The following is an 8,751-nucleotide window of genomic DNA, read 5'->3' on the forward strand; positions in this document are numbered from 1 at the left end:
GGTATGAATGTATGTGGCAATATGCGTTCCACAATGACTTCACCGCAACACATTTGTGTAATGCGGTGAAGCAGTATATTGCGGTGACTGGTTCCAGCTTTGATGCCCCCACTGCCCTGAAGATACTGCGCCACCCGCTTTATTATAATCTCAGGTGTTCTCGAACTCTCCGTTTGCCGGTATATTTTCACATGCTAAATGGTCTCACCGCAATACATATCTGTAGTGAGGTGAAGCTTACTAAACTTGCCAAACGCTCTCACAGTGTCAAAACTAACAGTTTTAGAATGACATGGCCACTATACCAGCACAGACTTTCACTTTAATAATTTTACTGGACTGCCAAACTAATCTTACAGCATAGAAACACAACGTAAGCACCTAAAGAGTTGATTAGCAAGAAATACAGGCGTGGAAAGCGCAAGTCTAGTGGCCAAGAGTGTGGTAAAGGGCTTTAAAATTACTAAATATTTTAGCATTGATGCAGGTTGACCAGACTTACTGCGATATTGGTTGCTTTACAATGAGAATAATAGTATTAGATAAGGGGACGCAAGTGACTTGTGTTCTGCTAAGTTATGCAAGCCACATAGGTCCCAGCAATACCCAAACAGGGATCTTGTTTGCGCATGCTGCTTGCGACCTCTTATCTAAAGCTCGCTAATGGCAGCAGTATAAAGAGAGGCTATAGCCATATGGCTTCGAACTTCAGAACTTGTTTCTGCTATACTATTACAACCTAAACATTACGCTGTTGTGACAGCATCCGCCTAGCTCATTGCCACATTTTGTGACGAAAGCAGTGCTCACTCAATTAGAGCTGCATGTTCTAATATTACTCCAAGAATTCTTCAAACAGTTCTTTTTATAAACACAGAGCTTGTCATGCCTCTCAACTAAACTGCTTTGCACTGCACCACATGATACCCAACTAGAAAATTAACCAATCAATAAGCTACTAGAAGTAGCTGAAAAAAAAGCAAAATCTGCTTAAGTTAGCTAGATTTGCAGCTCCTAAAGTTGGTTATTATTGAATTAGGGCAAGGAAGGAGCAGCTTGAATAAACATATTTGCATTGTTTGCAAACAGAATTTTGTTGCTAAGAAAATGCATGTAAGTGTGCGCAGCCTCACGAAAACAAAAAGCAAGGAATTGTGTTAAAGATATGTAATCAATTGCACTTCTCCATGCACTCTTCTTTTAATGCACTGTAAGGGTTTCACAATCAAACACGCAGATCCAACACAGTGTTGAAATCTAAATGCTGCAAAGCTTGTCTGAATTGGTGAGGTTGCATCACTGGCAAACCACACGAGCACTGCATCATTGCTTGTAGCGGTTAGCTCTCTGGGTCAAACATGATGCTTGTCAAGGGAAAAATGTTGCTGAGAGGATGAGATGAAAGGTTTTGGAGAAGAGAGCAGCTCCGTGCAGTGCTGCTGCGAAGTCTTCAACGTGTGTCACTGGGTAGCGGTCGGGGACGGTGGCCTCAGACACTGGTAGTTCTCGTTCAAGTGCTAGTCACCTGCAGTCTTCTTGGGTACCATGTGCAATGGACGTGCTCATGGGCTGGAAAATGGATGCACAATTCCTAGTTCGAGCATGTGCTCAAACTAATAGCAGGCAATCTTGTGCTGTTCCGTAGCTAGACAATGTGAGTGAGCATACGTAGAAGGTCCAGTAATGACAGGTGTATGCACAAACAAATACATACATACATACATACATACATACATACATACATACATACATACATACATACATACATACATACATACATACATACATACATACATACATACATACATACTACATACATACATACATACATACATACATACATACATACATACATACATACATACATACATACATACATACATGCATGCATGCATGCATGCATGCATACATACATACATACATACATACATACATACATACATACATACATACATACATACATACATACATACATACATACATACATACATACATACATACATGATTAGCCATGAATGAGCACACACCCAGTTGCACACATTCTGTGCCGAAGTTGTCTGCTATGCCACACAATAGCCAGCAACAGATTGTCTATTAGTGTACATACCGAGTGGCCCAAGTTTTGTGCTTTACATGCATGCACACTCTAAAAACAGTTGCACCCTTTGGGGTGCATTTTTGCCACACAAAAATAATCGTCATCTCAAATCGTCACAAAAATAATCGCTTGCGTTTCCTATCTTGAAAACTCTGCACTTGCTACTTTCCTATCGAGAACGCTGTGTCACGCTGATAACGCTCTTGTCGTTCGTGACCGAGAAGTGCCGGGCGCACAGCGTTAAAGAAAGGAAAGCCACGCAAGTAGCTTGCCTGACGTACCTAATATTGAATGCATTTTTTGTAAGGCATACCATAACAATGTCCGGTATATTGTGGGAGCACTGTATAGGCCGCCTGGATCGCCTGTCACAGTCTTGGATAACCTTAAAGATTATATGACAACCTTTATTAAGCTAAATGATCGCATTATTTTAACAGGCGACTTCAATTTGCCGGACATTGACTGGTCAACGTTTGCACTAAAAACGCATAGTGATGAATCAGGTGAGGCAATGCTTGATATAGCTTTCTCATTTGACTTGACGCAAGCTGTAGAGCACCCAACCCGGATACAAGGGAATTCAAAATCTATTTTAGACCTCTTCTTTGTTTCTGGAACAATTTTCGATGCAACTAAGTGCGTAGTGATACCTGGTATCTCCGATCACCAGGCCGTTCTCCTGACTTTTTACGGCCTGACTGTTGATAAAAATTGCCCTCAAATGCATTTTAGAAACTTCTCCCGTGCTGACGATGTTTCCATTATTGATGTTCTTTCCTTTAATTTTTATACATTTTGTAATAACACTGCAAGTGTTCAAGAACTTTGGGACCAGTTTAAAACCATGGTACATGAATGTATTGAATGTCACGTGCCGGTTATTGTTAAAAAGAAAACAAAAAACCCATGGATTTCTCGGGCGACACTGCAGCTAAAAAGAAAACTGAAGCGCATGAAACAGAAAAGAAAAGCAAACATTCTTTCTCCGGAATTGGAACAAAATATAACTTGTCTTAGCTCTCAGCTGAAAAAGCAAACGGTCATTGACAAACAGCGTTATTTTGAAAAATCTTTGCCCAACTTTATATCAGAGTCTCCTGAGAAATTCTGGCGTTTGGTTTCCCCAACCTCAAAGACCCATGATCAGTTTGAAATCAAAGGTGTTCTGGTCAGTGATGCACAAGAAATATCTAATGTCTTCAATGAACATTTTAAGTCCGTATTTACTGATGACAATAACATATTTCCAAAATTCGAAGCCTCACTCCCGCCTTTGGAGGATCTTGTCATTAGTGAGCATGGTATCTTAAATATGTTGCTTAACCTCGAGGTTAAGAAATCACCTGGACCGGACAACATACCTAACGCCTTCTTGAAAAGATATGCACAATGGACATCTAAATATTTGTTTGTTTTATTTACAAGGTCCTTGTGTGAAAGTCAAATTCCGAGAGACTGGAAGACTGCCAGAGTGAAACCACTTCACAAAAGTGGAGACAAGCGATTGATCAAGAACTACCGCCCAATTTCGCTAACATCGACTGCTTGTAAACTACTTGAGCACATAATTCACAATCACATATCAAACTTCCTTGAAGCTAACAACTTTTTCACTAAATATCAGCATGGATTCAGGAGGGGTTACTCAACTTGTACACAGCTAGTAGAAACTATACATGATTTTTCCTTTTCAATTAACAATGGAACACAGATTGACGCCGTATTTATGGATTTCTCGAAAGCTTTTGACAGGGTCACTCACGAAAAGTTAATTTATAAGTTAGACACTATACTTCATAACAAACAATTAGTAAAGTGGATTTCAGCGTACCTTTTAAACAGAGAACAATTCGTTGTTTTTAACAATCATTGTTCTGACAAGCTTAAAGTTCGCTCTGGTGTCCCTCAGGGCTCTGTTCTTGGGCCTCTATTGTTCTTAATATATATTAATGATATTGTGTCTAACATTCCTGTAAAAATTAGGCTTTACGCCGATGATTGTGTCATTTATACAGAAGTGAGAAGTGTCTCAGATCAAGCACTACTGAATAGCGCATTGCAAAAAGTTTCTGCATGGTGTGAATCATGGCAAATGTCGATTAATTTTGAAAAAAACTGTATTGATGAGGATTACTCACAAAAAGAATGCCTTACCGTTTGATTACAGAATTAATAATGTGACACTCGCAGAAGTAACAGAATATAAATATCTAGGGCTCTGGGTCACTAACAATCTCAGCTGGAACAAACACATTGATTTTATTACGTGTAACGCTTTCCGTAAATTGTTTTTCTTAAGACGGGCGTTGCGGTTATCTACTCCATCTGTCCGCCTCCTTGCTTATAAATGTATTGTTTTGCCTACCTTAGATTATGCTGCTGTCATTTGGGACCCATTCACTAAGACTAACATAAACAAAGTAGAGAAGGTTCAAAAGAGGGCTGCTCGATACATATATAATAATTACCGACGTACATCGGTAACACATCTCTTAATCAAAGCTGGTCTGCCGACAATAAATGAGCGAAATCGTTCTGCAAGACTTAAATTTATGTACCAAATAATTAAAGGACATTACAGAACTGAACTCACCCATTTAATTCATTATTCGTCTGGGTATGCGACCCGACAACGACATCAGCTATCTTTAACTCCTTTTCGCACCCGTAATAACTGTTTTAAATACTCATTTCTTCCACGAACGATTACCGATTGGAATAACCTCACTAACAATGAAGTGTTGCAACCTTCACTGACGTTATTCGCAGAACATATTACTTAGTGTGTGTTACTGCATTTCATCACTTTACTGCGCTATTGTGTATTTTATTTTTACTGTTTGATATCTTGTTCAAATGTTGTATTCCTGATGCTGGCTGCAGAGCTTCAACCTGCTCCCTTGTTACTTTTGTTTGCATTTTGCCAGTTTTTGTGAAACTGCTTAATTCTTCTTTCCCACCCCGCTATAATCCCGATACCGGGATTGCAGTATCAATAAATAAATAAATAAATAAATAAATAAATAAATAAATAAATAAATAAATAAATAAATAAATAAATAAATAAATAAGTCAGATGACGATTATTGTTCTGTGGCAAAAATACGCCCCAAGGGGTGCAACTGTTCTTAGAGTGCATGTAAAGCACATTGCGTCTAAAAACTGGACACTTCACAGGTGCCCTGGAAAAGGAACAGATTGTTGACAGTGGGCAAAGACAAGCTTCTCTGCTACTAAACACCTAATACTGATACCAGGTAGCAACCTCTGAAACAATCCCCTCAAAGGGGGAATCATCTTGGTGCATCCACAAAGAGGGCAGACAGGCAAAGCCCCTTCATTGATGCTGCCAGCTTCAAAAAGCCCACTTCTTCGCACATCCTAAATGCTTTCTTCTTAGCCTTTGCTGGGTGCAAGCGTCCTGCCATCCAAAAGTTGTCATTGAGAGCACTGTTGGTTTGGTGGCAATACCCCCCCCCCCCCCCTGCGGCCGAGTGAACCCCCTCCCCCCACGCGTCCAGCCCCACCAGTCCAACGTGTACCTTCGGTGCTCTGTTAACATTGTCATTACAATTCAGGAGGTGGCTTGAGGTCGGATTTTTCTGATTACCAAAGACACTCTATCAATGTCCTGTATTTATTCATTCACTCTTAGATTACTTTGAGTAAAACGCTGAAGAAATAAACATCGTCATCATCCTTGGTGTCATTATTATTACAATTATTAGGTAATTTATTTGCTGTTGGATTCCCCTGGCTAAAGCATGGACATGTGCATTGCATATTATGCAAAGTGCTTGCTTCCCCCCTCAACCACAAAAATTCACCCCCCCCCCCCCCCCGGCAGAAATCCTGGGTGCGCTACTGGCTACGACACCGATAAGCAGGGTGGCCAAATTTTAATTCCTACGTGGGCGGCCGCGGCGGAGCATGAGCAGACTGTAGTCGGCTTCTTCTGGAAGTACGTAATTATCGAAATTCGAAAGTAGATTTTCGGTTACTTCAGCCAGTTTAATTTATTAAACTGTGTTAATAAATATACGCAGCAACAAAAGGAAGAAGCGCACTGATCCAAACACCCTTCTTGATTGATGTCAGCTATTCACCAATAGCCGCCGCGTACGGGAATCTGCTATATTACGAAATATAGCATCCAGAAAAGAGGAGCAGGCTTCTGTTGAAAAGAGAGCGTTTGAGAAAAAAGTGACTTCGCGCTTCGCTTGCAAGATCCACGCAGAGCGCATGACTGCAAAATTTTGCTGAGATGTTCAAAGCAGCGTATGCTATCTGCCGACTGTTTTTTCACTAAGCCCGAGGGGTGGTTCAGGGCCCCTTTGAAGTCTTTGTAGAAACACCCGGTGTAGCTATTCAAGGCATTCTGGGGGAAGTTCAACTGACAAATTCGAAAAACTGGCGCTTAATTACCTTAGCAGTTTACAAAAAGAAACATTGTTCTCGCAAAAAGAATACTTTATTAGTATAAATACATAGGCGCCGACTACGGGGGGGGGGGGGGGGGGGAGCGCTAGCCCCTCCGGAGTTTTCCGGGGCGCTGCCGTGTCCCCCGGCCCCCCCCCCCCCCCTCCTAAAATGTCATTACCAGTGTCCTGTTAGCCAAATCGTTCATGGTTTCTTTTCAGTTGCCTGTACCTTTTTCCTTAAAATGTTATTGTGGCTAAAAGCTCACTGCATGATTGTTGACGCGGACGTGCACGGCTTATATTCCTACTTTCGCTTTATTTCTGAAAATCCTGACAATAGGCAAACAAGCGCATTAGAAGCACCAACGGCGGCTACTTTATCCGTATTTTTTCACTTAAACATGTTATTTTAATTTCCAATTTGAACACCATGCACAGACACATTATATTTCAATGTGTACACAGGACAAAGTTTAATATATCTTTAAAGAAAAAGAGGTAGCTAACTAACAATTATTTCTAATGATATGGATAGCCTATGTCTATAGAATGAATATGTTGCTGTATGTTCAACTCGCTACAAATTGCTTTGCGCGCTTTTTTGACACTGAAAAAGACCTGCAGACTTCAGTGACCCCTTAGGCAGAGTCTGTTTTATCAATGGTGTGTGAAATGCACGTGAATGATGTGTGTTTCAGCATTGCCTCTCTTTCCAGTAGGTAATGCTAGCGACTGCTAGCATAATAATTTACAACATCTATTAGGCATGGAAACATCGCAACGTGCATGCAGAGGTCATATATAGTTAACTTAGTAACCGAAGTGAGGCCAAGCTGGATTTACTCGAAATCAGAATCAATAGCAGTCATGCGCAGCAGAGCCTTTACCAGGGCTCAGCATAATTTTTTTTTAAAAAGGCTGCATTTTCGCCACAAAGGCGAAGCAAGATCAGTGATAGCGAAGCATAAGACAAATACATGAAGGAAGATGCTTCCAGTATATATTCGTGTAAGAGCCGCACCCCCAACTTGAAAGCAAATATTTTTTTAATCCAACCGAGAAGCAATCGCGTTCAGCGCTGATTCCGATCGCGCTCCACTGCGAATTTTCCCGCGCAGCGTACTTTCGCGCGTCGCAACTATAAAAAAGTTGTCGCAGTTTCACCTGAAAGGCGAAGCATCAATTGCGATAGCAAATTTGTAGAGAGCTATACGGAGTAATGATATTAGATTTATCAGCTGTATAAACTTGGACATGCAGCAGCACCAGCAACACGCAGAACTGTTGTCGACGCCGTCGGCGTTTTGCCCGCGTTCGTTCAAAATGCGTGCGGCGTTGGTGACTGTTGCTGGAGCCTCTGATATAAATAGGCACTTGGTGCCGCAGCTAAACGTCGCCTCCCTTCCCTTCCCCCCTCCCCCTCCCCCACGGCCTCTCGCGCGTCGGAAGAAGGCGCGTTTGCTCTACATATATGGTGATTGTAAAGGAGGAAAGAGACGCTTACTTCTGCAGCCCTTAAGCGAGCACGGCGCAGAACGCGCGTTTGTTCTCCGCCGTGCGTTCACTCCCCGTGAAAGCGCGCGCCCCTCGCGTCCTTTCACTCGCACATACAGCGTTTGGCGCGCGGCGACGATTTCATCTCCATTGACGTCATACGGAACCTCACGGCGACGGCGACGGCGACGCCGACGGCAGAAATCTGCTTTTGAGTGTCCATATAATTGCTATCGCAATAAAAATGTCGCAGTTTCGCCCGAAAGGCGAAGCATCAATTGCGATAGCAAATTAGTAGAGAGCTATTCGGAGTAGGAATAGTAGTTTTATCGGCTGCATAAACTTGGACACATTCACTTACTAACTGAATTAACAAGCGTGGTGTCAGCACGCACAAGAAGAAATGAATATATCACACTCAATGACCGCAGACGACTGTCAAAACGCTGGCAGCAAGCGCAGCCGCCGCAGCGAGCGAAGGTTCACGCGGTCTATCGCTTCAACGGAAACTGAGCGGCGAATGCACATCGCATACAAAGGTGAGAGCCGTGTGGAGATCACTTTTAAGAGACGGTGGGGGCGACCGCCACAGCCGGGCAAAGTACAGACGCAGTTGTTGGCAGAGTAGAAGCTGCCCCCTCTCCCTCCCGCGCTGCCTTCCCGCTTTCTTGCTTTCGCGTGGGAGATTGAGTGGCCAGTTCCCCTTGCGCCCGGTTGCAAGATAAGCATTTGGTG

The sequence above is a fragment of the Dermacentor silvarum genome, chromosome 1 (assembly GCF_013339745.2).
Source record: "Dermacentor silvarum isolate Dsil-2018 chromosome 1, BIME_Dsil_1.4, whole genome shotgun sequence".
Taxonomy (NCBI): domain Eukaryota; kingdom Metazoa; phylum Arthropoda; class Arachnida; order Ixodida; family Ixodidae; genus Dermacentor; species Dermacentor silvarum.